We start from the raw sequence: 16996 nt of genomic DNA on the forward strand, positions 1-16996 counted from the left end.
CGACATTCTCATTTTCAATGCCCCACCCTATGACAGACGTCACAGATGTGACAAGCAGCAAACATTTTCAAACCAGGAATGTCTTTTCCAGATCCCATACCTGCGGATAACCTATACCTCTTCCATGGGGCATTCAGACCTCATTCTGATTTGTTGTAAACCATGCCTGTGTGGCAACCACTCCCTGCATCATTCCTGGATTTCCTTCAAATAAAGGGTTCTGAGTCAATCGCATCTGAGCAAACATAAATTTCTCCTGCATTTTGCTCTGCTTCATGTCATCACTGCAATATTTTGCATAACGCAGGATCTCAGCTAGTGTTTTGGTCTGCCTGGAGATAACCCATTGTGCAATATGAGCACTAATTTCAAGTTTCAAACCCGGAACAAACTGAGGCACAGTAATTTCCATATACTGATCTTCAGGATATTCACACCCACTGTGCTTTTTAAACACCTGCAACAACCTTTCATAGTACTCGTGAACTGTCTCCTTCAGTTCTTGAGTGGTTCTTTTAATCTTTAACTAATCAGTGTCTTTAGGAGGTATCTTTCCTTTCAGAAAGGTCATCACAGTCTCATATTTCTCCATCACTATGGGAGATAGCGCCAGTTTATCTTTCCCTCATCAGCTCTGTTTTTGGCCACTGTACTGCTAACTTACATTCTTCCCACAAATCAGATGGAAACACAATGTCAAGAAATGTATCCAAATCTTTCCTCAACACTTGCAAAATCTTTACATTCTCTCCTCTTGTGCATACCATTGCACAGGGCTGTATCTCAATTTTGGAAAAGTGTTAGTAAATGCAGTCAAATCACATCTGTTCCAGGCAACATGTACATAAGCACCCCCTGACTAATTCCCTCAATGGATAGGTAACTGCCTCACCTAACTCACCTCTGCCTTCTGCTTCCCTCTTTTTCTTTTCCTGCTTCTTTGCCCATCTTAGTTCCAGTTTTTTAACATCATTCCATTGACGTATACATTTAACTAATTCTGTAATGTGCAGATGCATCCCCGAAAATCTCATGTTCTCTATTGCCTCATCGTCTAACTCTACCCTGTAACTGCGATGCAGATTCATGTTCTTAGTAAGATCCTCATCATACTTCCTTTCTACTTCAGCCAGGTTATCATGTATTATGGCAGCTGCCTGGGTGATCTCTCTACATAGATAGATTAACTCATGTCTCTGGTATTGATCCAGATGGTCAAATTCCAAACAACCCCAAATCAGCTCTACAAGGTCTACTTTCAACCGGGTGACATCTTTCTTAGTATCTACTTCTATTGGAGGCTCTGTAGCTTCTACCCTCCTTCCTATAGTAATCTCTTCAATACAGGCAGGAAGACCTCTATCCCCATTGCCAATTTGGGGCCAAAGGAGTCATAAAAGACTAAAGTCCCATCTCCATCTACCAAAGCCTGTGAATTTTGTGGGCGTCTCCACAAAACTGTGTTTTTTGAGTTGTTGGTACAGTCCCAACAACTGGCGTTTTTAAGACTTCTGGTCTTATCTGAATTTGGGGTGGTGCTGATCCAGTCGTGAACCAGCAACAGATACTCCAATACCATATACTCACCTGGGCCCATAAACACACATACACACTCAGCCTGGTACTAGCCGCTGGAGTCAAAGTTTTATGATTTTATCATTTCAAGATTAGTCTCCTCTCGTTCTCAACTAATCTTTCACTGATAAAAAAGTTCTTTTCTATGGTCCATGGACCATTAGTTGAACTAATTGATGGTGAAATGACATAAATTATTTCTCTTTGCAATGAAATAACCAGACTCTGGAAAGTTTTAAGTCTTTATCTAAATTAATTTCATGTGAACCACTTTCAAAGTACAGTACAGTCTCCGTCACTCATAGGAAGGAAGATTCAATTAATCAATCAATCAAACAAATATATCATGCTTCTACAATGACTTTGCTCTGAAAGGAGAGGACAGTGAGAAAAGCACATCTGCACAATTATGAAAGTATAATTACCTAGGATGGTGTTAAAACCAACCCCCTGGCCAAGGAACTGGGAAGGGTCCCCCGGGAAAGATCAGGTGAAAAAAAGCCTTCAGGACAGGAATCAGGACAGGATAGATGACCTCTCTAACACCGACGCTTGCGTAGCACCCCTCTCTGACACTCTCTTCATCCTCAAGATTCGTCCGCGATTTTCTTCTAAATTAATTAGTTAAAGTAAATGGTTCTGCATTCGATTCTTCATCAGCATTTCTCATCACTCACACAGCATCCCGAGCTCTGCAGCATTCAGCAAATCTCCGTCTCCATCTGACTAACTAAGACTACCTCAATTATACTCTTCGATATTCATGTACCACCCATTAATGTTTCAATATCGTAAAAATACTAACTCTGATTGGACAGGCAAGGGGGAAGATCATCACACCACATCTATTTTTCATCTTAGTCTATTAGTCTGTTGTTCAAAGATCCCACCCCTTAATTTCTTATTCAAAATTTTTATTACCACCCATATTCACATCTTATTAGACACAAATGTTTATTTTATCATGTATTTCTATTCATCCAGAGGTTCTCGATGCTTGCTCCCAGGGTATGTATCTCTTGTGTCCTTGGACTGCGTTCTAGTATATCGTCACTTCTTCCGGCTCATTCCCACTAAGCATGCGCGTAGGTCAGGTGGTTAACGGACTCTGGATTTGTACGAGAGGCCCAAATGTGTACTAGCAGGAAAGTCAGAAAGACAAATGTGAATTTCAAATATAAATGGTTTCACTGTATACCACCTATCTCTACTCTATCCCTCTTTATTCATTATTACCTTCCCTGCATTAGCATTAGTAAAATAGCTTGGTTTAGTTTTGGCAAAGCAGACGCTAGGCATGTGAGTTCTCAAGCTGCCATCTTAATAGCGTCTGCGCAGGCGCAAGAAATTCCCTCCAAGCGACAGCTCATCATACTACGTAGATGCAGTTGACCCATGCGCAATAAAGATTTTCCGTTAGCAGCCATTTTAGAATTACGCTTGAGTTACTTATTAGTAAAACACATAGGCAAGCTTCTCTGTCTTTTATGTCAAATGTAGTGCGTAATAGTTTTACACAATACGTAGTTAATACACGGTTAAAGTTAATTGAGAGGATTGCTTCCAATCAAGTCTCTTTTCTACGAGTCCTTGCTCCATCAGTGCAGTAGGAACCACTTGTGGCACAACTGGATCTGTATCAATGGGAACCACAGCTATGTGTCAGCTCACAATTGCTGGAGCAATTTTCAAAATCTGTGTGGGTAGTTCAATTGGTAGTAGATCTGATTCCACTGGAGCTGTTGCTGTGATCTGACTCACACTAGCAGTTATCTTTTCTGCATCAGTGTATTTCTCAGGTGGTGGTCGGGAAGACAGCATTTGTTCTAATAATTCATCTCCCAAATCAGTATCTGACTCATTTCCTTCTCGCTTATCCTTCTCTTTATCCTTCCTTGTATTTTCTGATTTGAGATCAGGGTATGATCTGGTTCCTTCAATAATACCCTTTTTCCATCTACACTACTCTTCCTCCGACAAAGCATTTCCAAAATTTTGCATTGCTCTTCCTGCCCTTGATTGATGCTTTTCTTTCTCTTTGTCTCTCACAACCTTTTCTCAAGCATTAAAGGCCTCATATTGCATAGGTCGAGGTGGTGGCTTCGTCTTGTACAATTTTCCTTTCAGATTATCTAGAATCCTAGTATTGAATGTTCCATGCATGAGAAAACGTAAAGCACCATCATCCTCCAACATTCTCTCCCAATGTTTTAACCACAAGCATGTACTCAATCCATGATCGGTAGTCCTAATGTGTGAGGGAGTACCCTCTGGTGACTCTTCCTCCCCTTTTCGAACAGAAATAAGAACATCTCTCACAAATTTCTTTAAATCCTTTAAAGATTTCATGATGACAATCACATTTGGAAATTTGTATCCAATAAATCCAAATGTTTTTATTCAGTTCCGTATATGTCAAATTCTGTCCAGCTATTAAATGACAGCTTCAATTCAGACAATCTGTTGCCAAAGGCAGAACTCAAATCAACAATGTCCAACCACAGCACAGCACAGCACAGAAAACCTACTCAACCAATGGCAGTACAACAGTAAACCAACTGTCCAATCCTGGCGCGAAACACTGTGACGTCAAACTCACTTCTTGCAGCGACTCACCCTCCTTTAAAAAATATCTTTGCTTTATCACAACTCACATAAATACTTCTTTAACTACTACTTATTTGCCTTACTAAGAAAATTTCACACATCCAAGTGACTTCTTGACCAGTAAAAACTCGTGCCAATTAATGCAGCTTACCCCGTTTGCACAATAAGGTTCCACTAACATCAACAAAGAATAATCAACCACAATAGCTTGTTCCTAATGTTACCAATGGAAGTGATGACACCTCACACTTCGCATCAACTCTTCGTGCAAACAACTTAAAACATTCATGATTATCCTAGGATCTTTCAACTCCAATGAGCCCGAAATCAACTTCTCTTCTTCAACAAATGTTTTCAACGTTTCTTATTGCTCACTCACACAACCTGAAAAAGAAAAGACACATGCAACCAATACTCTCATAACCACAATATTTCCACCCTATTAATACTCACACCTTCAAACCGCAACCGTCAAACCGCAACAACTTCGCCACTTTGTCTGGATCTAGACACTGGAAACTGGAACTGGGGATTATTCTTTTTTTTCACAACAATCTTTATTGAGTTTTTTGTCATAATATCCAGACCAATATGGCTCTCTCATACAAATTAAGCATCATAAACCCATTGTCGATACTCAGTGATGCAGTCATACGAAATAACAATCAATCCCATGATCCACAAAATCGTTGTGACAACATTATGTATCACAACCCAGATATGTCTCATAGAGACCTCGTGGCTGGGCATTATATTGTTGCATTTCTGTATCAAGCAGGGATTCCACAGTGGGGGCTGGAGCAAGAACCAAACCCCTGTAGTCTGCCCACTGCTGCCAAATCTTCGTATGTTTTTGTGGACACCGCCACCCTCGATATACTGCAACTTCTATCTCGATACAATGATCCATTCCCTTCTTCCAGGTTCACACTGTGGGTGGCATTGCATCCTTCCATAATTTAGTGATAGCCCTCTTCGTCAGGGTGAGGCATAGAAATAACAAGTGCCTTTTATATCTATTACCACCTATCTCCTCAGTACTATGAAGCAGGAGTATCTTAGGTTTTAACGGGACCTCCCAGGACAAACCCTCCTCTAGGCATGACACCACACCTCACCCCACCAGAAGCCCGTCAGGGTCATACAATCCCACACTGAATGTAGGAAGGTGCCCTCACTCACGCCACAGCGGAGGCATACTGCTGAAGTAATGGCACCCATGCCCCATAAGCGATGTCTAGTAAAATAGACTCCATGCAAGTGTTTTAGTTGGATGAGATGAAGTCAAGATGGTATCACCGCTTGGCGTGGGGATACCGGGGCCTCAGTCCAGTTGTCTTCGTCTAGTGTGGGTATATCCCTCAGCCATGTCTGTCTAAGGGCTGGCAGTATGGTGGTGATGTGTGTTATTAGTGATTGATAAATCTGTTTTATCTTGTGTGTGCCTAGATCGCCCGTTAATAATTTACCTTCTAGGGGGTTGAACTTGGGTAGATTATGTAGATCGCAGATTTATGAAGTTAGAATGTGGCACATATGAAAATATTTGTAGAATTGATTACAATGCCATTGAAAATTGGTCTGTAACTTTTGAAATTACTTTAGGACCCTGCCTCGCATGACATCTCACAGAGTGGAGATTCTTTTGCGTGCCACTGTCGAAATCCTGACAGCAACGACACCCGGCCAAGGAAGTCCACCCCCATAGCAGAGTCATGTGAATCAGCTTCACACACCAACCCATCCACCGGAGCGATCACCATTTGAGTCACCAGAACAGGGGATTATTTTAAAGTAGCTTAGGTACTGGTTTTAAAAGACTCCATTCAGGGTGTGAAACATATCTCTGCTACCAGAAACTGTGGGGAAGGCCGTGGATTAGCCAAATATGATTTCAAAACTTTAACACCCAACTTTCAGACTTCGTCTTTGGGAAATCCTGAGGGCTTTAAACTAGGTCAATGGACATTTGCCACCGTGATATGAATGGAGCTAAAACAAAACATACATTTGGCATATATCTTCGACAATTAGCGTTTTAGAGGTTCCGTTGGTTGTGAGAGGTTTCGAGAGGTTTCAACACATTTATTTATCTCAAAGGATTAGTTTAGTTTTTTTGTAGTTTTATTCAAATGAGTCAATTTACAGAAATCAATAAAGACGTTGATTAGTGATAGCATACATCAATACACATGTGTTCCATAAAGGAAAATGTCACTAAAATAACTAAGGGATCTATCCTAATCTAAATAGAACCCATAAGGAGTTCCTTTCGGAAAAAAGCGAAGTAAGCATAGAATAGGACATAGAATAGGACTTCCCATAAAGGGCCGTCCTGGAAACTCAGCCGAGTTCCCAACAGTTCCGGTAGCAACCATCAATAATAAGACGTTTTCTGCAATAGCATTGATAAAAAAAAGATTTTAAGTATGTAAAGTAAGTAACCTTTAGCAGTAGCTGTGGGTAATAGAGCAAACACAACTCTTCAGTAGAAGAGTCCCAGGGCAAGGATGATGGGTCTATCAGCACCGCATTCGGGCTCCTCCAAAGCTTCATCTAAAAACGAACTAGAGAAATATTGCAGCAAACATTATTAGGCGTTAATCCTTCTAATCTAATGATATTTTCCCATCCAATGGTGTCGTCAGCTTCCGGTGTCTCTTCTCTCGGTTCTCACGGTGCACGCTTATGCTGGGACATTAGTACCCTGATGCAAAGGTTGTTACATGGAGGAAAGTTCTCATGAGAACCTAAGCTAAAGGATGCTCAATGTGTTTCAGTAGGAGTACAAGACCTGTTTAGAAAAGCGAAAGCAAACTATCAATATATTCTGATGAAACATATATGTGTCTAAATCATTATTTAATAAAGCAAGCAGAAAGTCTCATTGTATTCAGGTAAACGAACTCATATGGAGTGAGGAAGCAGAGTGAATCACTTAACAGGACTCAGCAAATTCCCAAGCAAGATGCTGGTGCTAGGCAAACGTTCTAGATAAATGTCTATTAAGCTATAAGCAAGAGTCAAAAAGACAGGCCCTTGAGGTCTTAACTGAAGGTACACATTCTTAAGAATATTAGCTTGGCATAAAACATTGTTACACATATGTTCTATATACTAAGGTTTTAAGTACATTTTTTCCCTACATTTTTATATTATTAATGAATATTGCGTGTCCTGGTGATACATTAGAAAGATGTATTTTGCATTATAATGCCGGTACATTTTTCTGCGTGCCATTTCGAAGTGAGAACATTTCTGCAGCAACTTTTAAACGCATTGTAAGGATGCAGTTCCAACATGGTTTGTAAATCAAAGACAATTTTTTAAATAATTTCTTCCACCAATGGCAGGCTTGCCTGATATTTAACTTTGAGGACAACCACGTACAGCAAGGTTGGTAGTAATGTTCAGTGCTTGAAAGGTTAGTGGTTCTGCCAGGTCCCACCAACGGGAATCCTGCATCTTAGCCATCATTTTTCTAGACCTGCTCACGTGTGCATTTTTGTGCTCTACACATTCATACAATAGTCAAAATATCATTTGTAAAATAATTGGGGTGTATGATCAGATGGAAAAATAACAGAGCAGATTTAAACTCTTGCTGGTGAAGTCTGTGTATCCTGGAGTGTCATCGATAAGCAGCATGTACTAGTACTGGTACGTGACTGCCGTGACGCAAAACGTGAAGGGGCACGTCAGCTAGTGTCTGGTGATACATTACTGTACTATTTCATCACCACATTTGGCAGCGCGCCATAACTGTAGTGGGTCGCGCGCAGTCAAACAGTATTGATTTCGCTGAGCTTGCCGCAGCGTATTTCACTAAGTCACGTAGGCCTTGTGGGGCAAATGAAGTCTATAGCACCCCAGAGACGTCTAGCAATTAATAAATATTGACAGGCAAAAAAGCTAACTCAGCCGTTTCCAAAAGTGTCATAGATACATGTGTGTTGAATGAGACATTTAGGAGATAAAATATTCAGTCAGGTCTTTGGTCAGCCATCTTTCTGAATCCAACCAAAGGTAGATGATGAAAGTAGTCTGAAATGTAAAGCCAAATTCCCCCTTGGTTTGATTCAAATCTGCACTGTACTACGGCAAATTCAAGCGTTGCATTTAAATCCTCGCCAGTACCATGCAATTATGAGTAGAACCCACAGAATGGGGAGCTCTAGTGTGTCACTGATTTTTCCGGCTGTAAAACCACACAGAATTCCCAATTGCATGGGGTTTTAGCACATACATTTACCACTGGCTCTGAACAGTGAGTTTGGTGAGGGCGAGGGAGCAGTCTGGGAGCAGCAGGGAAGGAGAATGTTATTTCTTGCAGGGTGAGAAGTGTATGCTCCCTAATCCCAAAAAAAAACAAAAAACTGAGGACTGAGGCTAGGCTGCTTATGCAACCAGTTCTTTAAATTCTTCAAACTTGAATTAATGACCAGAAAAGTCACATATGGTTCTTCTAAGCTCTAAAAACAAGCACCTGCAGTGCAATAGGTCTCGCATTTATGCGAGTTTGAGCTATTGGCATTCAAAATGAAAATGCCTTTTATTTATGTTTTGATTTTTAAAACATAAATAAAATGCATTGTCATTTGCAATGCCAATTGCGGAAACTCACGCAAAATCGAGACCTATTGCATTCCAAATGCTTGACCATCTTGAAGTAAGAGAAACTCATTAAAGAAAATAGTGCTTACAGACTAAACAAGACGTACCGTGTAACAACCAAAGTAAAAAAGCCAGTCCACAGGCGGTACTGTGGAAGGACTAACAAGCCTAATAACGAATCAGGAGCCAGCATTTATGAAGGACAATGACACAAGCCAATTACAAATATGGGCGGAGAGTGGGCGGGGCTTCAAGAACATACTCCAATACAGCATGGCTCTCAGATCAGCACATATGCTGCCCAGGCTCGGCCTAAAAAGGATGTTAAAAACCAAACCACTTTGATTCATGCAGAGTAAAACTCCACGCTGTAATTTTGCCTGACCTAACTCAGAATTGGAGGCCTTGTCTGGTACATTTAACTTTGAAATTACTTGTGGTATGTGGTCTCACTAAGTTTGAGCAAGTATGAGTTTGTGCAGGGAGTGCACTCGCCTTTGTCACAGTCAAGCAGACCTTGCTTTAAAATGGATCAAGATTCATCTGGAAGGAAATGTAATGTGGACATAATGTATATATTCACCACAAATGGTGTTCTTATTGCCTATTATTGCCTGCTCGAGAAGCACCAGCACCAAAGAAGATATGATTGATGCATTACACAGCCAACCATTGCAGTGGCTCTCTGTGCTCTTGATATGGGCAAAAGTTTGTTCTTCGGCCATGTAGGAAACATATACAGCATCAACATATGGTACCAAATGACAAACAAATGGTTGGCTATCAGTGGCATTGTGGGCGAATCATGGCCCCAAGTCCAAGCAATTAACAAGCATTGGCATAGCCAATAGGTCTCGCTTTTGGAATCTTATAAGTATTTAGTTATGCAGCACAATATCCTTGGTGCAACAACATCAACTGTTGCATGGCTAAACACTTATAAGGTCCCAAAAGCGAGACCTATTGGCTATGCCAATGCTTGTTTTCAGTTGTCTCAACATGACTTTGCAACGCGTGTAAAGATAAAAAGGCCTCGCTTGCTTTTCTTTGATGATTGCAGCTCTTTTTCAAAAGCAGACGTCAGATGTTGTAAATCTCTCTCTCTCTCTCTGTCTCTTGGTGTCACGTGATAGATACAGGGACGACTGCACAATGCAAGGGACAGCCATTCTTCACACAGCAGATTCTTAATGATCCTGCCTGCAGCGCGTCTCTAGTGCCCGCAGGATATTTTTAGCTCATGCAGCCTGAAGTTAAGGAAACGTTCAGTCTGCGGCAAAACAAGCCTTCCCTTTAAGGTGCATCTGGTGCTGGAGCGTGCACAGAGAGCTGTTAATGAGCACGCCAATTAGGGCTTGGTGGCATCTTTAGACGGCGCGCATTTCTAGTTGACTTTGACTGCACGAGATGGAGTAACTGTTGTGCCAGGCAAGTCTTAATTGCCCAGACCAGGACACGTTTACGGTTTACCTGATTAAATAGAAAGTGGAAGTAGAGTGGAGCACTATGAAAGCATCTGAAGCGCTATGAAAATTAATAAAGCAGTAACTGTTGATAGTTATAGATTTTTTTAGTGAATTAGACTTTTATTTTAGCTGCCCCTGTGTCAGTGGTGTGGGAGACAATTGTGTATAATTTATCGTCAAATATGTAAAGCAAGATGCATGGTGGTGGGGGGGGTTATCTATTGGAATGGGACATATGCAGCCGCACTTTCGATGCAGTTTTCCCCAACAGTTATTCTATGAATAATGAGGTGAGGTTTGAAAACACACACACTGAGGTTTACACACACACTGGTGTTTACACACACATACACACACAACCACACACGCACACTGAGGTCTACACACACATGCACGCACACAGGCAAACACAGGTTTACACACACACACACATTTACACACACACAAACACTGATGTTTACACACACACAAACACACACAATGTATAATGAGGTTTGAAACACACATCACACAAAAACACACAGGCACACACACAGAAACACACATGCAGACACAATGAATAAAGAGGTTTGAAACACACAAACACACACTATTTATATCTCTTCAATGGAATTGTCAGGTCTCTGAAGACGATGGAGGCTTCACAGGGTTTCCCGCCCTGGCGCAAGGGGCGTTGGTCCCTGGATCGGACAGGCCACCAGCAGCCGTGGCGCCACCTCTCGGCCGCCTCAAGCATTGAACGTCCCTTTGCCCCGCCGGTCCGGTAGATGAATCGGCGCAAGTGGAACCGAGCTGTACTTGACCCCTGCCTTTATGAGCTCCTCAATGTTTGCCTAAAACACAATCGGGCCTGACAAGGGAGCCTGCTACCGTGTGACACGGCCCATTCAACAGACAGATGTTCACCGCCACACACCACCGCAGCGGCATCGAGGCCAGCTTAGGTATTTGTTTGAAAAACAGAAAAAAACGGCATAGATTAATGTCCGAAGGAGGGGGAAAGGAGGGCTGCTTAATAGAAAGGGTGGGAGTGTGTCCATTTACAGCGTGTTTCAAGACATCTTTCCTGAAACAACATGTGTCAGTGGCTCAAACAGAAGAACGGGGACAAAAAGTGTGAAATCAAAAGATTCGCACTAACTATGTGGGGTGTGTGGCAAATTTTTGGAACACAACGATACTGTTCATAACTTGAAAAAGACAACGCACAGTTGCACAGAAACCCCCCGTTAGAGTGCTCCCACGCTAACCTTGCTTGGCACTGGTGCCTTCCTTGGTTTTGCACAACTGTTGATTTACCTCATCACGTGAGACAAAGAGGGCCACTGTTAAATGCATGCAATAAAATGTCTTTGTCTTTAAATGTATAATTCGCAGTCTAAAGTTAATGAAACGTTCAGTCTGCGGCAAAACGAGCCTTCCCTTTAATGTGCATCTGCTGCTGGAGCGTGGACAGAGAGCTGTTAATGAGCACGCTAATTAGGGTTTGGTGGCATCTTTAGACGGCATATCTAGTTGACTTCGACTGCACGAGATGGAGTAACTGTTGTGCCAGGCAAGTCTTAATTGCCCAGACCAGGACACGTTTACGGTTTACCTGATTAGATAGAAAGTGGAAGTAGAGTGGATGCTTGAGATTCTGTTTAGCGTCTTCGCTCTTATGTGCACTGCCTGAAATCTTAATGACAGACAGATAAGAAGAACAAGCAGCATTCGTTTCCCACCCTTCGCGCACACCGGCTCCTTGCGCATGCGCCGCTGCCATGTTTAGGTCAGGCAGCAATGCGCAAGACAAACAAAAAGTCCGAACAGTGCAGACTAAAACTGTAGTTGGTGGCCGCTGCTTCCGGACTACATGGAAGTCAGTTGGGCCACTGAAAACAAAGGTAAGTAATGCAAGAACAACACTAAGCCAATGGCAAGCAGCAGGAGAAGCTACCGGCTACTTGCCAACATATACAGATTACTTTAGGTCTCGCTGAGACAGCGCATGCAACGAATGCGCTGCCAAGGCGAGACCTAAAAAGGACGACCCCACTGTCAGCTAGTACAGTAGTAAAACGAGTGCTTAATTTGTGGCGGTGATTGCAGCTGGGGCTTATCGGAACTCATTTTTGGAGACATCACTTATTTGTCCCTCAAATGCATTGGACCCAGCACTAAAGTGAAAAAGCACACAAGAGGGCAAGATGGAGACAAAGAAAGACATAAAATGTGATAAAGGAAGAAATCAATAACCTGCACGAGTGAGATGAAGAGCCACAGAGTGCCTGGAGATGGATTAAAGAGGAATGAGGCAGTGTCAGCTGCTCCAGGGAAGCAGCAGTGGGTCAGCGATGGGGGAAGAGGGGGAGGAGGGGGCGGGTTTAAAAAAGAAATCCCTTACGTGCTGGCTGTCTGGCCGCCACCTCTCCTCTGTCCTCTCCATCCTCTTCCTGGCTTCTTCACTGCAAGCAGGAAGCACGCGGGCTCCCAGGCTCCCCATAACCAATCACAACGCTGCAATGCAGCATTGTGATTGGTCTGTCTTAGCGGAGGAGCTGCCACTGGAATGAACTAGAATCAAGACAATGCAGCCTTGGTACTTGGCATGCTGACCTACAGTAGTCGAGGCTGCTGGCCTCTGAGCAAACCCTTGGGCCCGGGCACTTATTCTTTTACAAATTACACACTGAGTAAAATCCACCTGTAATCAATGTTATACTGAGCCTGGTACCACTGCACCTGCTGCACCACTGATATTTACACTCCTGTAGGTGAAAGCAATGCAGCTATCATGAATTATTGCCCAGTACGTTATTTCCTGTTGCACGAGGTTAAGAAAAGGAGCTGAGACAAGGTTGATTATTTGCAGAGCTGCTACATGCTTTAGAGGGAGTCATCAATAAAAGTTGAGCAAGGGAGTGAGTAACAAACTGATAAGCAACGTTTTTGATTTGTACACGCCATGTTCAGAGCGTGTGTGCTGAACCTCACTACCTTACTTATTATAGTTGGCTTAGCTTTACTGCATTCAGCCAAAACCCAGTCTTGTTATTGGAACCTCACTACCAGCTTGCCCCCATTTCCGGAAGTGTGCGGTCTAGTTGCCACATGGGATGTCCTTCAAGGACATAAGAAGGGCCCGGGCGTGGATGCACTTTTAGATTAATTGACCATGTCTCTACCTTTGGGAGATATTTTACTATTTCAGTGTGTGATGTTTTTGGTTTCCTCTTAAAATAACCTTGTTTTGAGTCCCACTTCTTACCGGCTTGGATGCCACTTCTAAACACCGTGTTCAGAGCACCGTGCTGATCCTCACTTCTGGCTTGCCGCCTGTTGGAAAGTGGGTTAATGGTAGGGGCAAATGTAGGTCTGCCACTGGCAATAAGGCCACTAACACATGATAGGACCCAGCATAGGTCTTAGAAAATTATTCCTATGCTCAACCCTTGGTAACGTGGCTGCGAGCAGACAGGCTTAACTTCAAAGACAGGTATGTAAAGCATTTAAAAACACAATTTCAGTAAATAATTAAGACACAACACAAAATAAAAATCCAACGCCAATTTATAGAAATAGGTAATATTTTTATCTTTTAAATGACACCAAAACGAAACAAATCCACTGTAGGGAAACAGAGATATGAATTTGTAAAGATTAGTCACTTTCTAGTGCTTAGAAACCAACAGTTCCCCTTTTAGTCATTTCGTTTTCTCTGACAGGGACACACCTTTAGAAAAGTTCTGCTTTCGGGTCCCAAAGTATCCAACACACAGTCCAAGGTTCTGGAATCTCCCAGAGGGTCCTTGAAAGTGTGAAACTTCAATTCCGCAATCCACTTGAACAAAACCCTTTCAAATCCACTGGTTCTCAAGGCTGGGGATTCTTTATGGGGATGTCCAGGTGAGCTCTGTTAACCTGTAGCTTGCAGGGAGTCTACTTCTTAGTCATTTTGTAGCAAGGTAATCCACAGGGCTGCAGTTTTCAGATGGTGCAGTTTTCAGAGGTCAGGCCTTAGAAGTCTTTGCACAGCAGAACTCGCAGCAGGGCACGTCTTGCTTCAGTAAGTTTCAAGCAGCAGATCTGGAGGGCTCTGCCCTTCTCAGATACTTATTCAAAATTCTCTGGGTCAAGCCACAGGTCACCTCTGACCAATGAAAGCAGGGTAACTCCTCATAGTGATAACCACATCCTGCAGAGTGTGGCATTTTGTTGTCCCAGAGTGCATCATTCTTCCAAATCCATAATGGTTGATTTTCCAGCAAGGAGGTGAGAGCAGGCTAAACATAGCCCCTGGGATGGCTTATTTCCATGGACTGTCCCCCTACCATCTGCACATACCTTCCTTAAGCCTAGCCCTGACTCCTGGTCAAGAGTGTCAGAGTGAAACTGAAACCCAGGCCTCCCCTCTGCCTTTGAAGAGCATAGTTTACGACTCCAACACCTGGCCTGGCATACCTATAGACCAGCACACTGCCCTCCCAGCAGAGTGGTTCTTTATCACCTCTTCAAAGCAGCCTGGCTAATCCACTTAACTCTGACCAATCAGGGCAGACCACTGGAAGGCTGAATTTGGACTTACAAACAAGAAATTCTTATAACTTCTTGTATGTACACTTTAGGAGAAATTCAACAATATAATATTGTTGGATTTACTACTACCATTCTGGGAAGTCTTTGAATGGTCCGGCTAGTCCTCTCCTATCAATATTTATTAATCATTAACTTCATACCATGTTAACCTATAGGCCATGGGGTTTGCAATGGGGAAAATGACTTGGGCGAGTCTTCTTCCACCAGGGCTTATAAAAACATATTTTATAAGTATTTCCCTAATTTCTACATGACCCCCCACCCCCTGTGTAACTAGGGGAGACTTTAAGGGTTCTGAATCTGTAGAAATATTGCAGATTCTCCTTTTACTGTGTTCCTAGCATCAAAGTCGAATTTGACCAGCAATTTACTGTTTCAAAGCAGTCCTGGCACCCAGTGCTGCTTTTAAACTGACCTCAGGCTTCAGCACTGCACACATGCTAGTGCAGAAAAAGCTGCTGGCCTCTAAACTGCCATACCCCAGGGTACTGGGGACTTCTAGGTAGTTTCAATCCCCTGTCCTATTATATACTAGGGGCTTATGGGGTAGGTCATGCCAATTACAGGGGTACTCCACCGTACCCTAGTGTATGTTGGGTGTTTTAACTGTATTCTAATGTGTTCCTTTCAGCTTGGCACTGGCCCTGGGCCGGGTTAGGCAGAGCCCAGCATCATTCAGAGTCACTTACCACCAGTTCCAGTCAGAAAAAAGTTGGGGGGTGCCCAGGGCACAGGATGACTTTGCAACATAGCCCCCCCCCCAAACGAAAGGTGATGGGTTACTAACCTACACCCTGGTAGTCCTCATCAGCTAAGTGGAAAAACCTGAAAAGTCCATCTGCATTCGCATGGGCAACCCAAGGTCTGTGTTCCACTGAAAGTCCATTCCCTGTAGGGAAATGGACCACCTTAACAGCTTGGGATTCTCCCCTCTCATCTGCATGAGCCACCTGAGAGGTCTGTGGTCAGTTTGAACACGAAAGTGAGTCCCAAACAAATATGGTCTCAACTTTTTCAGTGATCACACCACAGCAAAAGCCTCTCTCTCAATGGCACTCCATCTCTGCTCTCTGGGAAGAAGCCTCCTACTAATAAAGGCAACTGGCTGATCAAGGCCCCCTTCATTTAGCTGTGACAACACTGCCCCAATCCCTTGCTCCGAAGCATCAGTCTGAACTACAAATTATTTTGTGTAGTCAGGGGCCAGTAACACTGGTGCTGAACACATTGCAGATTTCAGAGTGTCAAAAGCCTTCTGACACTCTGAGGTCCAAATCCCCTTTTTGGGCCTCTTTTTAGAAGTCAGTTCTGTTAGGGGCCCCACAATGGTCCCATAATTTTGAACAAACCTTCTATAGTTCCCTGTCAGTCCAAGGAATGCCCTGACCTGAGTCTGGGTAACAGGAGCTGTCCAAAATAGTTTGGATTTTAGCTTGGAGAGGCTGTACATGGCCCCCACCTACCAGGTGGCCCAGGTACACAACAGAACTCTGCCCTATTTGGCACTTGCTTGCCTTAATGGTCAGGCCTGCTTGCTGCATGGCCTGACGCACTTCCCTTAGGTGGTTTAAGTGATCCCTCAAGGTAGAACTGTATACAGCTATATCATCCAGGTAAGCTGCACTGAACTGTTCCAACCCAGACAAGACCCTGTTCACCAACCTTTGGAAGGTGGCAGGTGCATTCTTTAATCCAAAGGGCATTACCTTGAACTGATAATTTCCCTCTGGCGTGAAGAATGCTGACCTCTCCTTTGCTCCATCAGTGAGGGCAATCTGCCAGTAACCTGAAGTCAAATCAAAAGTACTCAGGTACTTAGCAGCCCCTAACCTATCAATGAGCTCATTAGCTCTAGGTATAGGGTGAGCATCAGTCTTTGTGACTGCATTCAAACCTCTGTAGTCTGCACAGAACCTTAACTCCTTGGGTCCCCCCTGAGGATTAGGTTTAGGTACCAGCACCACTGGACTGGCCCATGGACTCTCAGACGGTTCAATTTCCCCCAGTTCCAGCATCTTAGCAACCTCAGCTTTAATGCTGGCTCTGACATGGTCAGACAACCTGTACAGTTTATTTTTGACAGGTAGGCTGTCACCAGTGTCAATGTGGTGCACACACCACTCAGTGATGCCTGAGGTCAAATAGAACAGGCCAGC

At 43.2% G+C, this 16996-nt stretch overlaps 1 long non-coding RNA gene across 2 annotated transcripts in view; it reads right to left on the reverse strand.

Moving 5' to 3' along the window:
* The window catches only part of LOC146866431 (uncharacterized), a 43545-nt gene that overhangs the window by 4608 nt on the left and 21941 nt on the right, over positions 1-16996 (reverse strand). The window contains exon 4 of one of the 2 annotated variants that reach the window (XR_014976805.1): positions 1933-2713. The exons of the other annotated variant lie outside the window; for it this stretch is intronic. This is a non-coding gene — a long non-coding RNA (uncharacterized LOC146866431). Of the gene's footprint in view, positions 1-1932; positions 2714-16996 lie in introns of those variants that run through there. 2 annotated transcript variants of the gene reach the window in all.

This window comes from Triturus cristatus, chromosome 2_1 (assembly GCF_964204655.1).
Source record: "Triturus cristatus chromosome 2_1, aTriCri1.1, whole genome shotgun sequence".
Classification (NCBI taxonomy): Eukaryota; Metazoa; Chordata; class Amphibia; order Caudata; family Salamandridae; genus Triturus; species Triturus cristatus.